Source organism: Planococcus citri, chromosome 5 (assembly GCF_950023065.1).
Source record: "Planococcus citri chromosome 5, ihPlaCitr1.1, whole genome shotgun sequence".
NCBI classification, from domain to species: Eukaryota; Metazoa; Arthropoda; class Insecta; order Hemiptera; family Pseudococcidae; genus Planococcus; species Planococcus citri.
The window spans coordinates 18046578-18056820 of NC_088681.1; positions in this window are offsets into that span (position 1 = coordinate 18046578).

Sequence of the window (10243 nt, forward strand, 5' to 3'; positions counted from 1 at the left end):
CCGCGTTCCGGATACGAATAATAAGACAATTTCTGCTCAAACGACATAATTCTCGCTTCTCATTTTCATGTTTTTTTACTCTGTGTTATTACTCTCGATTTGTTAGTCTTTTATATAAGAAAAATGAAAAAAGTTTTTCAGCTTGTATTAAATTTGATTCAATTTTTCTCCTCTTTTTTTTCTCTTTCACTTTTTTTTTTTTTTTTTTTTGTAAAAGACACAGCGAGACGAATAAAGGCAGCAAGAGCAGGAAAAAAAAGTAACTGGCGAGTTAATGAAAGTTATTGTTTGATTTTACGCTCGTCCGTTAAATCTCGAGCCAAGCAAGCGAAATTAATAGCTTTACCAACGGTCTATACGCAACGTTGTGATGAAAAGTGATAGGATTGCTTTTCTCATTACCGATTTCGGTTGGATTTTTTTATGTGCACGAGTACGACGAGCAAGGCAATCTAATACATTTGCCTGGTGGTATCTTTGATTATATTTTCACTTATACTGTGTCTTCGGTCTTTGTCTATACATACCTAACCGAAGGAAAGGGGGGGTCTAGAAAAAAGATGACTTCGTTTTTGGAATTTAATCAATCCAGACATCACAAATCGAATACCTCGAGTTTGAAATTTATTTTGAAATGGTATTAATCATCGGGCTCGTCGATGCGAAATAATTTCTCAAACGGCCCGCTCCTATTCCTACAGCTCATTCGTTATTGTGACGTGTTCGTTGGCCAAAGAGATTTTTTCGGTAGCAAAGGTGTAGGTATTCTTTACAGTTTATCTTATAAAAACTGAATATAATCGGTTAACTTGCCAATGGTAAAATTATTATACGCTTCGAGGTTAAAAAATATATACTATATCAGTGCGCGCTAATGGTGTTTCTTATTTATAAATTTTACATTACGCTTCAGGTTGAATTCTGTTGGGCGATTACAACTCGCGTTACGGAGCCGATTCGATAATATTTCAATTCGTTTCTTGAAATTCTTTTCACGTATTTACCCTCCGAGGAACTTTACCGCGTAATACAGCCTTATACTCGTCATTATAAACGTATCACTAGAAAGAATCAATAAATACACTAACGTTTCGATTTCTCGAGCTTTATCGAAATAATAATTAGCGTTTAACCTCTGTTTTTCTTACCGTTTCTCAGTGTTGTGTAGGTATTTCTTTTTCTGAGGCGAGAGTATAAATATGGAAGCGAAAAGTTTTTAATTTGAGATCACAAATCATCTAGAAGTGCAAAAAACTTGGCCTTTATGAACCTCTGATAATTTTCCAGGAAAAAATAAAAATGATTAAATTGAGGTAGAAAGCTGAAATTTGGTTTTATTTTGATTTCGACCTCCTGAAACGATGAACCAAACAGACATTTTTGTGCCAAAGCATTTTGTAAACGAATTTTTTTTTTGAAAAATACTCAGTTTGTGGAAAGAATTTTGGATTTGAACCAGCAGTAAAATAGTTGAATATTTGAGTCTGAATTGATAAAAATGTTCACGAATACTGAATGCAAGTTTATTAGTGCTGAATTTCAGTTTGACCCATTTTGTGATGATTTATACTTAGTTACTTACAATAGGTTCTAGAAAACCCAAAAATTCTCTGCTGGCTTTAAAATGGCTGGAAACCACCACCAATCGATTCAGAGGCTCAAAAATAAAGCCTAACCCCGATTTCAGCTTTATATCTCAATTTAATTAAATTTTGATTTGTTTATGGAGAATAAACTTACTTAATTTAAATTTTCAAAAATTCGTCCAAAATCTTAAAATGAAATTTAGCATTTAAAATGTGGCTTAGTGGGGTACTTTTCAATTCCCATTTGATGTGTTTTTGCCTCATCCAAAACTTTATGTTGCTTGGGGCACTATAAGCCAGAAATGTTTCACTTTTAAGTGAATTTGGAGAATTCATCTGACGAATTGAAATCATTTTCATTTTCCTAGAAACCATGACTAATTTTAACGAGAAAGGGAGGAGGGGATTCGAAAAAAATCTCTTCGAGTGCTGTTGGAAATGGTGAAAAAAATTGTCATATTATGATTCGTAAGATTTCTATTCCATATCTAAGCATCCTAATAACCTATTTCTGGAATTAATTAATCCTAATGACACTTATAGTCTAAATAGATTTCACATACCTACATGATTTAAAATCTAGATTTATCTAAATCCTAAATTTAGAGGTTGAAAATCCTCAATCTTGTGCAACAGCTAAATGTTACAAATACTTATGTACTTATGTAACAGATTGCTTAAAATAAATTATCTCTCTCTATCTTTGCATATTTTGATTTGAGCTTTTCAAATTAGGTTACCCATTTTCTTCTTTCTCCCAAAATTAAAATTTGGTATTTCAGAAAATTAAGATTAAAATTTCACATTTTTTCTTCAGATGAGCTGATTTTCATTTTTGTGTTTTTCGCGGTTGAAATCATATATCAATTGGAATGTTCTAATAGGTATTTCGGGGGGAGGGGAGGTCTGGAACCCGAGAAAAATTAACAGAGGAGGTATTCGAATTGTTGAAGAAATTTTGTTACGGTGAAAATAAAATTGAAAAATCCTCCACAAAAAATACCACCAGGCAAATTTTTTTTTTTGGGGGTGTTTGTAATTTGATTATTACACACGTCGTCGTGTGAGATTTAAATCGAGTTGGTAAGGTCAAGTTTTTTAATTAGGTCTCAAATGCTGAACTTCATTTTTTGATTTTTGAAGAAAAAAATCAAATTTGATCAGTTAATTGAGATAGAGAAGTGTTGTTTATTACATTATTTTTATCCTGCAGAATCAGATTGTAATGGTTTCGAGGCATTCAGAAGTCCACCAAAATTTTTGGATTTTTTGGTTTTGGGAAAATTCCTACGAAAAGAACCAAAACGAAATGCAACTTTACAAAATTGTATCTACAGTTCAAATGCATATTTCATTTATTATATTTCTCGAGAACTGAAGGATTCAAAAATCACTGAAGGTTCCCGAATAGCTCAAAAGATTCGACTATGACTAATAGATTCAAGGAGGTCAAAAAAAAAATTGTGAGAATAAAACTTCAGTATTTTACATAATGTTGACTTGTTTATAAACGAAAAATCGAATAGGTAGGTATATTAAGAGGGTATAATTTTTTGGTAGGAAGAGGAGGAGGGTGAGCGAATGATGATGAATAAATTTGATTTGTGAATTTTAATAAGTATGTACTTAGATGATCTGCAATATGTATTAACTGATTAAAATGGTTTTCAGCCATTTTTGTCACTTTTTTTTTTTTACTTTTTTCTGTTTTTAAATCTGTAAAATAGATCAAGTTGTCCATATTTTCAGCGCAAAGATGAGTTCTATCTGCAAAGGTTTAAATTTTTCATTAAAAAAAAAAACAAAAAAACAAAAAAAAAACAAAAAAACAAAAAAAAAACAGAAAAACATCTTATTTTTTACTCTACAATAATGTTGAATTAGGTAATTTTTTTTCAAATTATTCGTTTGACTTTTCATTTAAAATCTTCTTATTCCATTTCCCTCCTTTTGACGCGTGAAAAATTCGACTGAAGAGGAAATCTTTTAAACATCACGCTTTCCGATTTGAACAAAACCAAGCCAGATCGAAAGGATACGTTTTAATTCGCCCCCACCCTCTTAACTAAAATTTCCGGTTCCAAAATTCGTTTTTGGATTTTTGGTGAATTTCGGAGAGTTTATAAAATTCAAAGAAGGCATTTCCAGAGCGATTTTCAAACTTTTTTCGTGAAACGTGATTTTTTTTTAGCAAATCAAATCATTGACATTTTTTTATTTCTGGTCAAAACTCTTTCAAAGTAGAAAGATTTGCATATCCGGTGCACCTAGTAATACTCATATTTGATATTATAGCCGTACTGATTATTTACGGCAAACTGAGTATGCAATTCCATTAACACCATCACATTGTGTATAAATCTAATCTTGACACTGGCTGAACTTGAAGCAAGAGTTTTAAATTTTATTTAAAAAAAATTATTCCCTATTTTTTAGTTTTTCCTCTACCTACTTCAAAAAAAGCCTTGTCGAGATCCTCCCAAAGTTTAGGAAATCACGGTATAAAAGTGAAAAAAATTACAATTTATCCAAAAATTTCCCATTTTTCCGTCATAATTCTTTCAAATAATCTGTTTTTTGAATAATGAATCGCCCGCAGTCTCCCAAGCTATGCTAGTCATTTAATAAATGAAGATCCCCTCTTTGTTGTAAGAAATTAAGAAAAATGAAAAAAATTCAGTTGTGTGTCAGAAATCCTCTCTATAACCCCTTTTTCAAGAAAAATCCTTTCTCGGTTTCCCCAAAATGTGTATTGTGTAGGTCTCTTCCCATGAAGTCTCCAAAATTGGAAAAAATAAAAAATAATTAAAACTTCAAAGTGAATGTTAATTAAATTGCATACTTGGTTCGTCGTAAATACGAAACACGGGTAATTTCATGCTGAGATGAAACATTTCTGGTCTTAAGTTTTTAAATAAGATCTCTTCGACTCTCTAATAAAATACCTAGGTAATTATATGTAGATAATTTCTTCCTAACTCTTCAAGTGGTGAGGTTGGAAGGCTGAAAGTTTTCGAAATGGCGAATTGAAATGGAATAATTATTCACACTGGTTTGTTTTTAAAATATTTAAATATGATATTTCATTTTGAAAAATTTTAAAAAAAAATAGTTTTGTAGAATTTTAAAAATTTTCCAAAAATCCAAGAATAAACTTGAGCACTTGAAATGACCTACCTCGGTCTTTTTGTGCCAATTCAAGAGGTTTATGAAACATAGGAACACAAAAGTGTGGTTCTGTTTGCAAATATGCCTACGTGACAAGAGACACAAATTGTTTTTAGGTCACGTAGACGTGAACAAAGACCACACCCATGCATACACTTGATCCGTCAACTGGGTGTGGCCCTCTTAGGGTCACGTAGACATGAGTAAAGACCACACCCAAGCACCCATCTGATTGGTCGAATGGGTGTGGCTATGCAGGCAGCCACACCCTTTATGATGCTATATAAGGGAGGACTTCTCCATTGGAACGTTAATAGCGATCAGACCTTCGAACTAGATTGCTATTTAAACTGCTCTTACTGCCCAAGTGAAAGATTTTACAAGTTGAACGTGCTTAGTGCGAAATAAAAATGTCGACCGATGAAAACCGATTCGATATCATCAGTGTTTTGCCACTGGAAATATCAACGACGATATTTCGCATGCTTGATCCTCCTGCGATGCAAGCTGCTTTGACTGTGCGCAAAGAATGGTACAGAATCTATCTGTCAGATCCTGCGCTGCCAAGAATTATGAAGAGACGAGTTCGTCAAAGAATAAAGCAACGACAAAGGATGGCCAAATATCTGGACAATCCTGAACGAATAAATGCTCCCAGACAACCACCTAAGCTGAATGGTGAAAAGAAACGCAAAGTCAGACGTGTAGAGTCACGAAATGTGGCCAAGAAGCCGAAATACGACAATGAGAGAGCCTGCTACTCTGCTCCAAAACGACCCATGCGAATGTAAAACGCATAGAAATCTTCAAAGTAATCCTAAGAAATTGTAAATATTCAATTTGTATTGACAAATTTACACAATAATAAATCATAATTAATTATTCAACTGGCTTCTTTTTTCATATGTATGAGTGGAAAAAACACATTGCTGAAATATGAATAAGTTTCAAATATGCTGCAAATGAATAATGGGGGGGGGGGAGAACAGCAAACAGAATGGCCTTTTTTTGAACGTTTAATAAACTGTTTTTAGAGAAATTCTCAAACAGTCTCACAAAAAAGGAATTTTTATAGCGAATTATCTACAAGATATCATACTTCTATTTGACCTTTTCGAAGCCTCTAACAAGTTCTTAAATTTCTTCAAAGCTTGCAAGTCGCTCTGAAGTAGTTGAAAATGAACTCGAGCACCTATAACTTTCGTGCTACAAACGATAAATTTTACAAATGGGGGAGGTGAGATCAGAATGGACATTTCGATAAATATTTTTTAATTTTTAGCCAGGAAGCTTTTAAATAAACTTCTTTTTATGAAAAAGCCTCCCCCAACCCATCACACAGCTTTGGTCTACTTTTGTGGAATCCCCAAAAATAAGACAACAAATAAAACATTGAAATGTGTAATTTTTTTTGAAAAAATCTCATTGGGGTTATTCAGAAGGATTCTGAATTTCTGATCATAAAAATTGAAAAGTTTTGACACACTTCAGTTGTTTTCAATTTCATGAGGGGGGGGGGAGGTCATAAATAGACCAATACATATATTATTATCTTGGGAGCCTGGAGAGGGGAAATTTCTTGAAATGGCGATTATTTAGAAAAATATTGACGCAGAAATGGAAAATTATTTGATAAATAGGATTTTTTGATTCAATTTCAAGATGAAGGGCTAACATTTTCAGGGTTCTTTAAAAATAGAAACCAACTTCGGAGAGATGGGTGCAAAAAAACTGCAAAAAATATTCTTTGTTAGAAATCATTTGATTCAACGATATTAGGTGTTTCCTGTATTCGATTATGAATAATTTGCTCGTATATGGCCAATACCTTCATCATCTCCATCGTTACAAAGCATCATGAAACGTATTAACCCATACAATATCATCAAAGCCCAAAGAAAATATACACAGAAGAGACGCAAGATTCACTTCGTAAACTTGGCTAATACCTTTAAAAAAAGGTGCACTATCTACACTCTATATTCTAAATGTAAAAGCGAGCAGCCCGCCGGGTGACAGGACACCGGCTGGAGGACACAGAAGGGGTAAGATACTGAAAGGCTACACGTACTATATCCATAATATAATATACCATAGCGAAACACCAGTACAGTACACCCTGGCGAAGGCGAACCATCCATACCACCTACCAAAAAAAGCTAGCAACATTTTATGTTAACGATTTTAAGAATGACACGAAATATGGTGATAGATACTCGGCTATAAAAAACCTTTTTGCGGTGCTTCCTTCCGTTTTAACGACACAAAGGATGGTTAAAAGATAAACTTTATTCAAAATTCCATAAAACGATACCGGAGTTTGGGTTCCTCTTGCGCTGTTTTTTCTTCCTATTCCTCTTTCCAAACCTCCCCATATTACCCATTTTTTCTTCCTATATTTTTTTCTCTCTCTTTTCGTCTCGTTTTTTATTCGACGTCTTTCGTCGCCTTGTTACCACCTCCCTGATTACCTCGTCTTCAGCATCCTTCACCTATCCTAGCGAATGTGCCAACGACTGGAGATTTTTCATCGGCGTAAATATCTCTTTTAGATTTTGAAAACTTTATTTTTACTTGCAAAAAAAAACGAGAACGTCGTGTCGTCCATCTTCGTACTTAATGGATTTGTAAAAGTAAAAATTGAAAATTTTTTTCACAATTGACACGCGAGAGTTTTGAAATAATAATATAAAGTTTTACAAGCGACGAGTTATTTTTGTTTAATTTTACTCGAAAAATATAATACTTTTTGAAAATAGAATTGAATTAACGCGATAATAAGACAAAGTGTTGTTTTTGTACCCCCCTGCCCCATCACCCTTTGATTCCGCAGCTATTCTGGTTGGTATTTAATTCCCTCCCTCGTAATTTTCTTCTGATTCTCGTCTCAGTAAGTAAGTATATCTGCAATACGTCATCGTGCCACGATACGGAAACGAGATCCTATATAACGGTTATGTTGATTTAAATTTTGTAATTTAAATTAGCGTCGATGTCGTCTTCCCATCTTCGTTGCGACAAAATGACGAAAAATTCCAAGTCGAGATTTAATATCGCAATGTTGTCAATTTCCTTAGACGCACTGTCTCCTCTCGTATACTCGTACGTCTCCAGTATGCTGGATTTTTGCGGCGTATTTCAACCAGAATGAGGTCACTGGTGGAATCGCAGGGGGGAAAGGGGAAGTACACAATGTAGATTGATAAGAGTTTAGTAAACAGTTTTGATTTTTATTGAATACTGCCTCCGTTCGCGATCGTTTTATACCGTCACAGAGCGATGTTCCAATTTGCTTGAGAATTTTTACGTAAGCGATGACGAGTGGGTGAGAGAGGGTGTAGGGGTAAAAGTAATTTTCCATAGGTATGTACATCGGTAATAACGAAAATGTTGACTTAAGATCGAACGACGACGTCGTTTAAGTTCCCTTTGAATTATATACAAGAATGAGTGAATCGGAGGGAAAAGAGGGACGAAGGCTTGGTTTATATTTCGCTTGGTACTCGGTTGGATAATTTACCCTTTATTTTTTCTACACCGAGTAGTTGACTTTGGCGAATATCGGCAAGGCCCTGGGTAAGTTAATGGATTTTTCATTACCCCATATGCTTAAGAATTAAAATGTGTGAGAGAGGGTGCAGCTGAACTTGCCTCGATCTGTGTGCTTTTTGTTGGGGTGTGATTTTTGTTAAGTATTGGGAGAGAGCTGAGTTGGAGCTGGAGCTTGAGCGGAATGGTTTCATGTCTCGTCATGTGTAAGTAGGAGGTATGGTTTTTTTATGTGTTGGCTTTTTTGGAGTTGTGTGATCGTTTGATGAAAACAGTGATTTTTTTAGGGGGCTGTAGAGAACTTGTGTACTTTACCTTTGTGTGATAGGTATACTTATAACTTGACTTATAAAACCATCTCACTCGCATCGAAGAATATGATGGAATTGACACTAATTGAATGATTTTTTTGAACACTTGAACGCCTTTCACCCTTATTTTTTCAACGTTCCTGTTGTAATTTATTTTACGAGGAGTAAGATGGGGATTATTCTGCTTTGTGATTTCTTTTTTAAAGTAAATATGTTTTTTGGTGGAGGGTCATTGAAAAAAAAAAAAAAAAAAAAAAAAGTCCCTTATGTTTATTTTTAAAAAGATTTGTAATCATTCAAAAGAAGAAATAAACTAGAAATTAGGTACTTTGCATTTTTTTGCAAATATTAAAAAGTTTCTTTCATTTTTAAATTCAAGGCATAACTGCCTTTTTAAAAACCTATTGAAATGCTGCTTGAAAATTAAAATATTAATGAAGTCGAAAATTACCCACAACTGATGAAATTTTATCAAGATTTAAATGAAATCACGTAGAACGTGATTAGTCGGAGAGCCCGCTTAAGAATCTATTGCACCCCCCCCCTCGTCAATCCTCCGGGACAACTTTTTTCCTAAAGGGGGAGTCCTGTAAGGAAGATTTCTAGCCCTTGTACTAAGAAAAAAAGGTGGCCCTACTTACAAAATGGCCACCATTTTGTAAGTTGGGCCACTTTTTTTTTGAGTTTTTTTTTTAGTACAAGGGCTAGAAATGTTACTTAGGACTCCTTCTTTAAGAAAAAAGTTGTCCCAAAGGATCGACGGTAAAATGTCTTAGAAATAATTTCAAAAAATATTTTTTTTTGAGAAGAATAATTTTTTTTAACCTTGTGAATTCGTTTTGGATCTGTTTTGGACTATTTTTAGAAAATTCAGACTCCTCTAAAAAATAAATATTGTAAAAAATGGTGATGAAGAAATGAGTTGATGAAAATTTTCAATCCATCAAAAGTCATTCTTCTAAATATTATCAGGAGAAGTGGAGAAAATGACGCTATCGCCATCCTGTCCATTCCACTCCAAAGCAATTAAAAGACCGATTTTTCATTTTTACTTAAATTAGAGGTGACTACCTCAAATAGTGCCATCGTATATTGTGGACTTTGAAAATATTATCAAAGTTTAAAAAATGTTATAAATGCAGTAGAAAGTTTCTGGGAACCCCTGTACTTTCTTTTCATTAATTCATCTCTTTTCAAAAATACATAGTAGGTAGGCTACAAGATAAAAAAGGAAAGAAAACTCTGAGAAAAGTTATTTTTTGGAAAAATTAAGTAATGAGAACTTTCAGCCTTAAAATTTGAGATTTTAAATTTTTTAAAAATAAATACCAGAGAGGCACTAAATTAAAATCAGGGAATACAAAATTGGTTTCCAAAAAATATAGACTTTGCTCAACACTGATGAAACCAGAAAGCGAGCTTGAGTTTACAACCATAATAAAAACTCAGCTAGAAACAAGGATATGGATAAAGATGGCTGAGGTGTATAAGAAATATGAAAATAGTATCAAAACGTATACATTTGAGAGCAAAAAAAAAAGTGAAAAAACCCATACGAGAAAATACGCGAACAATATAAAAATACGCAAAACATGAGACGAACGAGGACGAGGAAAAAAACACCTTCTC